Genomic DNA, 15617 nt, shown 5'->3' on the forward strand with positions numbered 1-15617 from the left:
ATTTATTATCATGTTGATATTAACAATAAGTCAATCATATTTTCAGGTAATTTTATTTAAAACCGAACAACAAATAAAAATTAAATTTATTATAAATAATTTTGTACAGATTTACGGTGCAATATTGGCTCGTTCGAATGTTGATTTATTTTTAGAAACAATACCAAATATTCTTGTGGATTTTAGTGTCGCTGCAAAAGTTGTTAATTGTTTTTTTAACAGTAAAAAAGTAAATTATTTTTGTTAAATATTTAAACATAAATTGAGTTTGATCAATTAGAATAAAAAATAATAAATAAAATTTAATAATTTAGATGAAAAAACTGTTGATTACTTTGGAAAAAGATTGGATTAAATTTAAATCTGAAGCTGAAATTAAAATTTTAAATGAACACGGTGTGAGAGCTAAAAAAATGACACTCACATATTTTAGTAAGTATTATTTATTTATTAAATTTATTTTGTTTAAATAATTTATTCAAAATAAATTTATTATTTTTATTGAAGGTGTTATTTGTGGAACAATCACACCATTCATGCTGATTCCATTGGTGCCAATAATTTATAATAATTTTGCTCCGGTGAATGGAACTTTACCAAAACAAATGTTATATGCTCAGTATGATTATTTATTTAATTTACAAGTTAATTATTACCCAGTGTTGATTCACAGTTACATTGCAACATTTGCATTTATCAATGACATCATTGCAATCGACACAATGTGCATGTTTTTTGTACAACATGGATGTGCATTATTTTCAATTATTGGGTAAAGAATTATTTTCAAAATAAAATTAAATATAACGGAGAAAAAATTAATCGAACAATTGTTTCTTATCAATTTTTTGAATTATTTTTTCATCGAAAAATGATGAGACAAAGCAGAGAAATTATCTCGACTTGTTTGTTAAAAAAAAAGGCGGAAATAATTATGATAAATTTTGTCTATTTGAATCGAATAAAAACTATTTTTTTTTTTTCAATTAAATTAAATTAATAACTTGTTTGTATATATTTTATTAACAGCTAATATTTATTGTTTAAAAAAATACAGATATAATCTCGAACAAATAGAAATCAATAGTACCATTAAAAATGATATAAATCATTCAAGGTTCAATGACAAGGCCAAATGTCAGAGTGCATCAGGAGGCACAATCATGCATTAAAGTTAGTAAAAAATATAAACAATATTTATGATTTATAGAATTATTTGTATTTCAATTTAATGCCGTTTTTTTTTTTTTTATTTTAAATTTCATTAAGGTACGCAAAATTGATTGAAGATGCACACACTCACAAAAAAAAAAAGAAAATCACTTTAAATATTTATTTTTTTATTTTTATATTTTTACTGTATTAATGAAATCGAAATTTGTACATAGTTAAGAATAACAAAGTTTTGTTAATTTGTTAACTAAAATTTTAAAGTAACCAATTTTTTTTTTCAAATCTTTATTGAAGTATGAATCCTGCAATCTGCATTTATTGGTTTAGATTAAGCTGACGACTTTCTTTTCAAAAATGAAAAATAAAATTATTCAACAATATTTATTAATAAATATTAACAGCTGTTCGAGGTGACATGCAATCATTAATAAACAATTTTTTATATTTTTTTCCCACTCTGCTATTATAAGCCCACGTTTTTTTCTTCAAATATAAAAAAATAATTATTTGTAAAGGATTATTTTTTGGAGGTGTCATGCAATTGTTTATTAACAATTACATGGCACCTCGAAAAAAAATATTATCAAATGATTTGTTTTTATTCTTAGAAGAAAAGTCGTAGGTTAATTTGTATTAATAATAACAGATTTTGTCCTTCAGTGGAAAATAATAAAAAAATTGTTTGACGAAAATGTTTATTAACAATTGCTTGGCACCTTGGATAATAAATAATGGTGAATAGTTTTTTTATTTATTCTCGAAAAGAAAGTCGTGAGCTCATTTGAATCAATAAAAGCAGGATTCGTACTTTAAGATTATTCAAAAAAAAATAGTTTACTCCAGAATTTAAATTTACAATTTGTTATTGTTATTTAGGATCAAATTCTGATTTTAGTAGTACAAATTAGCCCTCGCCTTTTTTTCAAAAAAATAGAAAAACAATCGAAAATATTCAATGTAAAAGGCATGCATCTGTATATGATCATTTTTAAGTAATTTTTTTTTTTTTTTCGTTTTTCTCGAGTTAAAATTTACTAAGTCTTATACCGGTAACACAAATTATTTTGAATCCTTTTTTTTTTTTGTATAAAAAATTTCATTAATTGTTTTTTGTCATATCATTGACAGTTGATCAACGAAAACGGCCGCTTGCGGCCGTCAACAACACTAGTATTAAAAAAATTTTTAAGACTGACAAACATGAAGCCAATGATTAACAATGACATAATTATTATCTTATAAATAATGTATAAACAATTAATTCATAGTATTATTATTAACAATATAACATTTATTTTTTTATTACTGACTTATATTATTATTTATTAATTTAAAATAAAATACTAGTAGGCTTCCGCCTACATAATAAATTATTGCCGTGCGAAAAAAAAACATCGTAGTAGTTTGTAGTATAGTAACAATATGGAAAATCGAAAAATGTATCGCTTTTATATACACGATGAGTGTATGTTTAAATAACAATTTTAATAATTGAAATGCATTTTGTTGCGTAATCAAGAAAAATTATCAAGTTTCGATATGTATTATGAAAATTTAAAGCAATCGAAATATTCCACGTAATTCAACAAAACATTTATCGAGTGTAATTATATTTTTTTTTAAATTATTATCAAACAAAATGCATCGATATGAATGTCTTTTAAAATTCCTATCAAATTCGAATATTTTTTTATAATGCACTTTACCTTGAAACATTATGTGTAGAAGGCAATAATAATAATTTTTTTTTTTAATTTTTCTGTTGCTGTATCTAACTGAGTAACACGACCAGTTGAGGCTCCAGTAAGTCCACAAAAATAAAAAATAGATCAAATAAATAATTAAATCGTATATATATATTAACTATACTGGTAAGCTGCAAATGAATAATTAAAAATTTCTTTTCGATTCTGGCAATTTCGATGTTTCCTAACATTAATTTAAAACATAAAAGTTCATCATCGAACATTCATCAAAAAATGATGAGACAATAAAGCAGAGAAATTATTTCCACTTGTTTGTTAAAAAAAAAAAAACGGAAATAATTTTAAAATAATATTTAAGACTGACAAACATCAAAAGTTATTTATTTATTTAAATTTTCCAAATTATATTATACAGAAATTTTTATTTTTCAATTGCACAAAATATAAATTATTATAAAATGATACAATAACCAAATTTTTTTTAATTTTTTTGATAGATTTTACGTGAACGGAAGTTATTTTTTTTCTCCTTTTGTTAATATTGTATGTATCATTTAAATATATTCAATTTATTATTCGTGGATTTATATTCTGATAAGTACTGTTTCTTTTGCCAATACAGTTTAATTTTTTCAAATGTGAATAAAAGGCTAAAAAATAAATAAATAACATGTTGTGGCATAGATTACACGAATATGCATTATTCGAATGATCCAGTATCCACAGATCTTCTCTTCATCCTTCAGTCAAAAACTAGAAAATTGTATATATTTATGTTTTAATTTTTATAGAATATATATTATTAATTACCCTCCGCCTGCTAAGGAGGCCAATACTTCCGATGAGACCGGATTAGCAGCTACCTCCGACAAAATGACGCCAATGATAAACAATGACATAATTATTATCTTAAATAATGTATAAACAATTAATTCATAGTATTATTATTAACAATATAACATTTATTTTTTTATTATACTGACTTATATTATTATTTATTAATTAAAAATAAAATACTAGTAGACTAGGCTTCCGCCTACATATAATAAATTATTACCGTGCGAAAAAAAAACATCGTAGTAGTTTGTAGTATAGTAACAATATGGAAAATCGAAAAATGTATCGCTTTTATATGTATATACACGGTGAGTGTATGTTTATATAACAAGTTTAATAATTAAAATGCATTTTGTTGCGTAGTCAAGAAAAATTATCAAGTTTTTTGATATTTATTATGAAAATTTAAAGCAATCGAAATATTCCACGTATGTCAACAAAACATTTATCGAGTGTAGTGTAATTATATTTTTTTTTAAAATTATTATCAAACAAAATTCATTGGTATGAATGTCTTTTAAAATTCTTATCAATTTTAAATATAATTGTTTTATTATGTGCTCCACCTTGAAACATTATGTGTACAAGGCAATAATAATTTTTTTTTTTTTTTTTAATTTTTCTGTTGCTGTATCTATAACTGAGTAACACGACCAGTTGAGGCTCCACAAAAATAAAAAATAAATCAAATGAATAATTATTGATAACTTATGCCTACATGGTTTAATAATTGAAATTAAGATCGATTATTTAATCAACACTGGTAAATTGCAAATGAATAATTAAAAATTTCTTTTCGATTCTGGCAATTTCGATTTTTCCTATAACATTATAATTTAAAACATTCATCAAAAAATGATGAGACAACACGGAGAAAAAAAAACGACAAATATTGTTGAGAAAACAGGACAAAAATTGTCGTGCCGCACAACAAAGTAGAGGCGAAGTTGAAACTCTATAATATTAGTTCTGCCGGTAGTACAGTTTTTGTTCATCTGGCAGAGTAATAATTACAGTGCTGTTTAACAAAATTTGTCATGCTCCAAACAAAAATTAATAGACATACAACAAAATTTGTTATGCTCCAACATGAACATACAACAATTTTTGTATTTAGTTTAATAATTTTTATTATTCCACATAACAAAAATTCTAAAACCATATTAAATTTTTTTTTTTTCAAAATTACGAAATAAATTTTCATTATGATAATTAAAAAGAAGAAGGAAAACAATTAAGGAACAAATTAATTCAAATTAATGCTTTGATTTATTTTTCATATTCATAATTATTAAAGATTAAAATAAAAAATCTCTGCATTAAAATGACAGATGCAGGTTATGTTTGTCATTTTCATATAATTTCATACTTTATTGTTGATGTGATTTGTTAAATATCAAGTTTGGTTATTTATCTAGTTGCTCACAAATATTTTAGTTTATAATTCAATGATTAAAATGTTATTAAAACTTGACATCTTGGGACTAATTAATTTATTTTCAAAACGTCAGTCACACCAAAGCTGATCTCAACTTAGACTGACTTAGAAAATTCCACACAATGCCATGTAGATATACCGAGGCACACGAACAAGACCGAGTCTTACCGATAACTGAAAATCAAATTGTTGTGCAGCACTGTAATATTTGCCTTGAAACTGGACAATATTTATTGAGCAGCCGAACAAATATTATTAAGCAACACAACAAATATTATTGGATGGTAAAAATTGTTGTGCAGCTAAATAAAATTTGTTCAACGATACAATAAAATTTGTTGTAGCACAACAAATTTTGTTTAACGATAGAACAATTTTTGTTGCAGCACAACAAAAAGCGACAGGATAGGATTTCGCCTCTAGTTTGTTGTGCTCTCACAACAATTTTTGTGGTTTTTTTTTCTCAGTGAATAAAGCAGAGAAATTATTTCCACTTGTTTGTTAAAAAAAAAGAAACGGAAATAATTTTAAAATAATTTTTAAGACTGACAAACATTGAAATGTTATTTATTTATTTAAATTTTTCAAATTATATTATACATTTATGCAGAAATTTTAATTTTTCAATTGCACAAAATATAAATTATTATAAAATGATACAATAACCAAATTTTTTTTTTTCTTCTTTTGTTAATATCGTATGTATAATTTAATTATAGTTTAATATATTTAAACTATATTTACAATACAGTTTATTTTTAACAAATGTGAATAAAAGGCTAAAAAATAAACAAATAACATGTTGTGGCATAGATTACATTAATATGCATTATTCGAATGATCCAGTATCCACAGATCTTCTCTTCTTCCTTCAGTCAAAGACAAAAAAATTGTTTATATTTATGTTTTAATTTTGATAGAAAATATAATATCAATTACTTTCCGCCTGCTAAGGAGGCCAATGCTGCTGATGAGACCTTATTAGCAGCTACCTCCGACAAGATGACGCCAATGATCAACAATGACATAACAATTATCTTAAATAATATAAACAATTAATTCATAGTATTATTATTAACAATAACATTTGTTTTTTTATTACTGACTTATTCTTTAATAATTTAAAATAAAATAATCTATTACCGTCCGAAAAGAAAACATCGTTGTAGTTTGTATTTGAAACACAATAAGTAGTTCAAAGAAAAAATATACGTTATATTTGATTATTTATCGGATATTGAAAATGTTTTGCCTTTATAAAAACACTTTGAACGGTGAGTTTTATGTTATACAACAATTTTAACAATTAAAATGCATTTTGTTTCGTAGTCAAAAAAAATTATCAAGTTTTTTGATATTTATTATAAAAATTTCGAGCAATTATCGAAATATTCGACGTAATTCAACAAAACATTTATCGAGTGTAATTATATTTTTTTTTTAAATTATTATCAAACAAAATGCATTGGTATGAATGTGTTTTAAAATTGTTATCAATTTTGAATATTGTTTTATAATGTACTTTACCTTGAAACATTATGTGTAGAAGTCAATAATTATACATATATATATTTTTTAATTTTTCTGTTGCTGTATCTGAGTAACACGACCAGTTGAGGCTCCAGTAAGTCCACAAAAATAGAAAATAAATCAAATGAATAATTATGTCTACATGGTTCAATAATTGAAATTAAGATCGACTTTTTAATCAACAAAATAGTATATATTAACTACTGGTAAGCTGCAAATGAATAATTAAAAATTCCAAAAAAAACAAAAAAAAACAGGCTAGAAATACCTGAATGATAACCTCCAACAGATAATTAATTTTTAACAGGTAATTAAAAATATTAAAAGTCATTTTTCTATCTATTTTTCAATATAATAATATTATTTTAATAAATAATTTGTTTTCAACAATTGTTGGATGTAAATAAAATATTAGAGCCAAAAATAATTGGAATACAGAATATTGGAAAAACAAATTAACACTAGATTATTTTTAAGTAATTAATCATATTTCGAATGGATTTATTGTTTTTCTTCTTCTTTAGCAATAATACAAATTAATGAGCCTGATATTTCACGTATTTTTTTATAATCCTCTTATTTTGTTATTCCCTACTGGGTAACGGGTTAGGAGGGAATGTGTGATTATGTAGATTCTACCTTGATGTTGTGGTTTATCCAAATTTAAATTGAAGAGAGCGCGTCAATCCGGATGGTCGCCTGATGATGTTGATAATGAAGAATAATCCAATAGGTAACACAAAACTCGTAGCACAGAAAAACAACACCCCGGAAAAAGTTCACAGTCAATGTTTAGGATTTAGGAAGGGTAAAATTTGTAGGAATAATAAATTGTCACAGTTATTTATTTAGGTTTCGATTCACTGATAATGTTATTTATTTATTATAAATTTTTAAAAGAATTGAAATTATTTTGTTTATATTTTTATAGATTAAAATGATCAATAATTTTTATTATAAATTTGTGAAATTTTATTAAGTATTTAATTCAAATAAAATTAGAATGATTTTACATTTAAGGCTGAATGTCAATATATTGAAAAAAAATTCCCTCTCACACACGGAGAGAATTTTTTATTTTTTTTTACGAAAAAAACATAGCAAATTTTACAATGGCCCATAGCTGAGCTGCGCCATCTTTCGGTTTCATGATATTTTCATATGGGCCATAGCAAAATATCGTGTGGGCGTGGCTATTTTTTTTTTTGTGTACCATAGTAATTTTTGTTATGGTCAAACGCAAAATTTATTCCATTTATTGAAAATATTATAAAAATTTTTTTTTTTATTGTCAATATCTATATAATTTATTTATTTGTTTTTTTTTTATTTCTTTTTATTTTATTTTATTTTTTTAATTTATTAACCTAAACCAGGATTTGAACCCCAAACCTTCCGAACAGAATTCCTACGCGTTATCCGCTGCGCCACAACAACATTTACAAGAGCTAACATTTGTTTGTTTTTCATTAAACATAAGCAAAGACACGCCTGCGCGGTCGGCTAAAAAGTGGGGGTGGTTGACATTTCTGAGTGTGTCATTGCTTTTGCTATGGCCCATTGTAATTTTAACCATGTTGCTTTGTATTTATCAGTGACACCTATAGGATTTCTAAGAGAATTAAATTTTTACTATGGCACATTGTAAATTTTCAGAGGATCATTTTAATTTTGTCCACAGCAACAACGTAAAATTTTATGAATAACAAAGCAAAAAAAAATATATATATATTTTGCTATGGTACAATGTAATTTTTAGGCTGGATTATTTTAACTTTTAAATTTGGCCTTCGTAAAAATTTCTTTATGCATTGTAATTTTTAATCTGAACATAGCAAAAAAAAAACATTATATAAATTGCTATGGTACATTTTAATTTTTCAAGACAAAAATTGTTTTTTTTTGTTAACATAATAGTAAATATTTGAATAGTCAGAAGATAGACCCTCAATGATATGGCGCCATAGCAAAATTTGCTGAAAATTTTTCTCCGTGCAGATTTTGATCAAAGTAGGCTCATTTTTTAAGTGAAATAAAAATCTATTTTATCAATTTTTTTTTGTAATTTTCGACCATGATTTGACCGAGATAATTAGAGTCAAAGTTGACAACAATTTAACACTTTAACACACAAGCATAAGAAGCATCGGCACGTTTTCACTTCTATTGAAAAAACGCTCTCACAGAAAACCTTCATTTTACTACAGCTTATATTAATTTAAATTACGGAAACAATAAAAAAAAAATCATTGATTTCTACCACGAATTTTAAAAGTTATTAATTATTTAAGACAAAAATTTAGCGTTAAAAACAGCCAAAAAGTACCGGGTGAAGCATTGAAAATCTGCTGAAGTAGTGTTAGTGAGTGTAAATACAAGGCGCCCGCACTCATACTTCTAAAGACGCGGCAGTAAAGTATGAAAATTTTAGATATTAGAGGGCGCTTATTATTTTTTTAAACTATGGTTACAAGGGTGCCTCTTTGAACCCAAAGAATTGTCCTACCTTGGGACTTACATTCAGCCTTAATTAGATGTTGGTCGAATAAAAGTTATCACGAGAGTGACGCTCCTTGAAAATTAAAATTAAAATATTCCCATAAAATTATATCTTAAAGTAGGGATGAAAAAGTGGTGCCATATTTGAACCAATCATATTAAATGGTTCCCATAGTAGTCAGCATTATTCCATTTGTTTAAACATTTAAAAAATAATAATTTAATAATTTCAACGGATGTAGTATCTCGCGTTGCAGAGGTGACTTTGAAAACTGCTTACAAAATAATTTTGAAAAATAGAAATATTATATTGTGTGAAAAAGGTAAAATGCTTATTTTATTCAAAATGGAAAATAATTAAAAATAAAAAAGAAAAATTTTATTGCTTGCTCGGCATATTACATGCGTTGAATTTATTAGATTATTATTTATTATTGATTTTTAATTCTAAATTATACCAAGACGTAACATTAGTGTTTATAATTTTTCATTATAAAACAATAAAAAAATTATTTACAAGTTTTATTGATTAAGGAGTTGCTTAATTTCTTTATGCATGTGACAAAGAAAATCAACATAACCAGGACTACCATCATTACCTCTGTCCTCAACAAGAAAATGACGAAGTACCATTTCCAATTTACCTCTCTGTCGTACAATAGTTAACTTCATATAGAGATGTCTTTCAGCACGTACTTGTGCAATAATATCTCTGATACGTTGATTAAGTGGATTATCAAGAACAGGCAATATGGTACGATCAGTATCCACAACATGAGAACCAAAAACAGCTTGAATTCATTCAGCAGATAACTCCTGACCCAACCATAGAAACATTTGAATTCTATTCTCAAGTAAAAATACTTTAATAACAGATCAATTCTATCAATATCGTCATAAACTTGTTCATACTGCTTTGAGAATACTTGTTCCAATAAATAATTTTTAAAATAAGTATCTACATTGTTAAGTTCTAAATTAAGTTCATCAAGTCTGTCTGTTATTGTCTGGGAGAGTTCCAAGATTTTTTTATCTATATACTTTCAGCTGTAGAATCTGTTGAAATTTTTTTTCTGCAGCTAAATAAACTGTTACCATACTGGAAATAACGTCAACTGTTGTAAATGCAAGTGTTACGTGTTCCGCATGTTGGATCTTGAAAATATTTAGTAATATTAATACAACAAAAAGACTGAGCAAATGCACTTGTAGTTTTATTTCCGTTGAAGATAATAAAAATCCAGCCATGTTCTATACTTCAATAAATTATTATTATACTAAATGTGTTTTTTAAATTAAAAAAAAAAAAAGAAAAAAACATACTCAATTTGTTATATATATTTTTAAGTTTCAAATTTAGGTACTGTTATATTTTCAATATTTAAAAAGTCAGGAAATAATGGTGGATTCATATACATAGTCAAATTTAATGGATATAATTTCAAAGAAACATATCCACCAGATGAACCATCAAGTTGTCCTTTGTGAAATAATTCAATCCCGTTAAGTGGTACGCTCGTTTTAGGTGCAACTTCTAAAAGATCAAAAAATGGAATAGTTGTTTGTGATGCATCTTTAATCAAGTCTGATGCTCTGATTGTAATAAATTGATTTTCCTTAGAATCATGTGGATGTGTTTCAAATTTGAGTGGATCATCAGGATTATTCAAAATCAATTCAGGTCTGAAATGTGTAAATTAATAATTATATATTCAATTAAATAATTCAAATGTTTTGTTATAGTAATAAATATAATTACAGCTTTTTGCATGATTGTTTTTTATATTTTCTTTTAGATGTTATGTTTCCATGTTGATAATTAAAACCAACAAATTTTGCTTCAAGTTTTAAACGTTTTTCTAAAGATGTTCATAGTTGAACCTCACACCTAAAATTAAAATTATTTTTTCACATAGTTAATTGTTTTCATTTTTTTTCTCTTTTTTATTTTATACTATTATTTTTTACCAGTCAATAAATGTTCTTCATCGAAAGCCAATTTTTGTAGACATATCGTTTTTGCCCACAGATGATTTATCAAGATAAAATCAATATTTTCAGTCAATAAATATCGCTTGTCATTCAAATCAATTGCCACATGAGGAAAATTTTTATTATATTCAAAGGACGGTAGTGGTATCCATCTCTCAGTTTTTTTATCAATTTCTCCATAAGGCAAAAGTTTACCTTCACGAAGCTGAATATGAATCATTCGATCTTTAGCAACAAGTCTTGCACCAGTTGCTACCCTATACAAACAAATGATCATTCAACAAATTTTATTTAAAATAAAAATATATAATTTATATATAATACTCAACATGTTGTTTGCACTCGTTTGAGACCATAACAAACTGAAAGCTCTAATCGTATTAGTGCTTCTAGTATAAATACTATCATCTATACAATCACAGTAAATTGGAAGTTGAATATTTTTTATATAATCTGTATGAAAATTATTTATCTTATGGAACGAATTTGGCTGGCATTGTCGATATGTATCACCCAAATCCATAGATTTTTATAAATTTCTAATTCTCATCCAATAATAATTCCTTGTACTTCTTTGATCTCCTTCTTTCTATATATAAATTTCATAATTTTAAATATTATTTTTAGCTTTTTTATATTGATTTTATCGCATGAATATTATCCTGAAAATTTATCAAGATTATTTGTTAACTTACTCGTTGACAATACTCGATAGTCAATGCTCTTTGACAATTTTTAATCAAACCAGGACAAATTTTATCATACCTATGATTATTGTCATCGCAATCATTATGTAATTGACACAATCGAAAAGCATTTGGTATTTCCCATTCAATGATTGTTTCAATGGGCTCAAAATGCTCTCTAAAAAGTACAGTTGTGTAATACATATTGTCGAAAGAAGCATAAGTCTTATTATCTTAAAAAACAACAACATAATTATATATTATTTTCACTACAATATAATTAGATATTAATGTTAAATTTATTTTTTTAAACTTACCCTTGTAGTATTTTACATCACATCGTCGAATAAAATTTCTAGTAGTTTTCATTATATTTTTAAACAACTCTGTATATTTAATGATACTTTGCATTCTTTCATTTTTTACTTCATTCATTTCATAAATAGTAGCATTATTTTTATGTCTCCACATATATGAAAATGCCATTGCACCAAATCCTTTAACTTCTGTATAAATAATTCTTTTATAAAATAAAAATAATTGATAGTGCGGAGTCAGATCATCGTCACATATTTTATTCAATAATGAATCACGAAACTTTTCAATAAAAGTAGGTTTATTTCTATTTCTTATTTGAAAAAATCTTCTGCTTATATCAAATAAAATTGATTGTGGATAATCGAGATCAAGAGATATCATTTGATCAGTTTTTCTGTCAAGATCCCATGTTATATTTTTCTTCAAATATGTTAACCATTTTTGACTTTGATTATATAACAAATCAATTCTATCAACATCGTCATAAACTTGTTCATACTGTTTTAAGTTTACTTGTTCTGATATATAATTTTTAAAATAAGTATCTACATTATTAAGTTCTAAATTAAGTTCATCAAGTCTGTCTGTTATTGTCTGGGAGAGTTCCAAGATGTTTTTATCTATACTTTCAGCTGTAGAATCTGTTGACAATTTTTCTTCTGCAGCTAAATAAACTGTTACCATAGTGGAAATAACGTCAACTGTTGTAAATGCAAGTGTTACGTATTCCGCATGTTGGATCTTGAAAATATTCAGTAATATTAATACAACAAAAAACCATTTACTATGCATTCTTTAAATATAGTGTTAGCAAAAAAACTTTTTTTTTTAAATGAAGTCTAAATAAATTTTCGGGTGCTGTATATATATTCGAGTTATGAAGTCAATCATCACTTTGCTTATTTTTAAAAACATGTCATTTCAAATATTTATCTAGTTATCTCTGCAAACTTTGCAAGAAATATTTCACTTGAAGAATAATAAAATATAATTATAATAATAAAATACATTATAATAACTACGTGTACCAGTCATAATTGTTGCATGTGATTTGTTATAACAAGATACGAAAAAAAAACGACCCAATTAGTCTGGCAATCTTAGCTTGGTGATTACATTATTTGTTTTTCAATAAAATAAAATAATAAATCTTATCGTCGTTGCCAAATACGTACGCTTTTTGATAATCATATTTAAATAATTAAAAAAAAGTTTTTTCATATTCTTTATTTCATAAATAAATAAAATGTTACGCTTCACGTAATGAAATAAAATATATTCTATTTCTTTGGTCCAGCATTATTCTGGATGCTGGAGACCAATGAGATAATTTTTTTTTAAATGAAATATGTATGTATTGATGTCATTAAAACTCTTTTCACCGTGTTAATCAGAACTAAAATAAAATTTTCTTTTTTAATTTGTTCACTTATTCACAAATATCAAATAAAAAACATTGAAAATTTACAAAAAAGATTTTTATGTAAAAACTTGGCCATTTTTTATTTTGAGATCATGAGAATTTTGAGATATTTATTTATTTACCCTGAATTGAATATTTATCAGTCTCAATACCCATTACAATGCGATTATCCTCTGAACACCCTGGCAAAATTTTTTCTCCGATATTTCTCAGTTTTTCTCCGCATTACTCCTATTTTTTCTGATTTTTTCCGAATTACTCGAAAACCGAGACCAGTACTCTTTGTTGCACCACCTGAACAAGAACGTTACAGTGAATTATCACGTTCTAAATCACATTCGCATCACAGTTTATATTCCCCAGGGCCACATACTGTTCATACATTTCTTTTATTTAAGTGAATTGAATTTTGATATTAAAAACTTTCCAATATTTTATTTATCCACATGTGATAGAAAGAATATAATAAATACATATAATCAAGGATGCTTAGTTTACTTGTAGTTGTTTCATTTGTCTATAATATTTTTTAATGATATTTATTTATTTGTTTTTAATTTGATCCTTTGTTAATTTACTGTTGAGTTTACTGATAGTCTTTTGAGTTTTGAATATACTTTTGTATACATATATATTATATATATGCTGCCAGGCCCCAGCTTCCGAAAGACAACACTACGAGTCTCTATTTTTTTTTTTTTTTGTTGCTTTAATAGAAATCTTACTTACCAATAATAATTTTCAATGGGGAAAAAAAAAAACTAAAAAATGGACGCGATAAGATGAAAAATCTATTTTTCCGCCATATTACTATTTTATGTCAGTTTTCGCAAAACAAGAGATGAATGTGTGTGTTGTGTTTTAACGACGCCACGCCGTACTGTCTTATTTTATAATCTAAATAAATATTAAAAAAAAAATATATAAATAAAATGTTGTTTACGTATATATTATCCTTGAACATGGATAGGTGATTTCAAACATGGCTAATCCAGCTCATAGGTGCTTTCTTTTGTGTGTTTTTTTTTTCCTGTTTTTTTTCGCGCATGCGCAGTTAAATGCGCAGTCGGCAAAAAGTCAGATTGCAACAGCGTAGGACATAAGGAGCTGGATCAGCCATGTTTTAATTCTTATTTTTTAAGAATTATTTGTTTTGACGCCACTGCTCTCTCCTCAATTTTGCATGACATACGCATGTGCATGATCATGCGCATTAAAGTGAAAAAAAATAAACACCCAAAAGAAAGCACATAATGTTGCAATCTGACTTTTTGCCGACCGCGCATTTAAATGCGCATGCACGAAAATAAACAGGGAAAGAAATAAACACCCAAAAGAACCTAGCAGGTGCTTTCTTTCCTGTATTTTTTTTTTCACTTGCATGCGCATGATCATGTGCATGCACCTGTCATGCAAACATGAGGAGAGAGCAGTGGCGTCGAACAAATAATTCTTGAAAAATAAGAATTAAAACATGGCTGATTTAGCCCCTCATGTCATACGCTGTTGCAAAATGCCTGCGCATTCAACTGCACATGCGCGAAAATAAATGGGAAAAAAATAAATCCACACAAGAAAACCAGCCATTAACATTCACTGAAATATAATAAAACTGGAAGGTGAACTCCTATGCTTAGCCAATGTACGGAGTGTCGCTAGAGATAGCAATACATTAGTTGGCATTCCCTCTCACTCACGCATGCGCACATTAAATCGTGTACAGTCAACGTCAAAACAAACTAGTACTACACGGTATAAAAGTTACATTATATTTCAGTAGTCTCAACCAATTATAGTTGACGTGACTGTACCGACAAGGACAACATCCCAACCATTGAGTTTCTCTCTCGGCGACACGAAGTTCGGCTTCCAGTTTTATATTATATTTCAGTGTTAAAATTATAGTCAGCTGTCAACGTATAATACACACACACATGCGGACAGAAACAAGATCGGTAGAGAAGGAAAGTCATTTATCATTTGAGTAAGTATATTGGAAGAGGAAGAAACTGCTT

The sequence above is a fragment of the Aphidius gifuensis genome, linkage group LG1 (genome assembly GCF_014905175.1).
Source record: "Aphidius gifuensis isolate YNYX2018 linkage group LG1, ASM1490517v1, whole genome shotgun sequence".
Classification (NCBI taxonomy): Eukaryota; Metazoa; Arthropoda; class Insecta; order Hymenoptera; family Braconidae; genus Aphidius; species Aphidius gifuensis.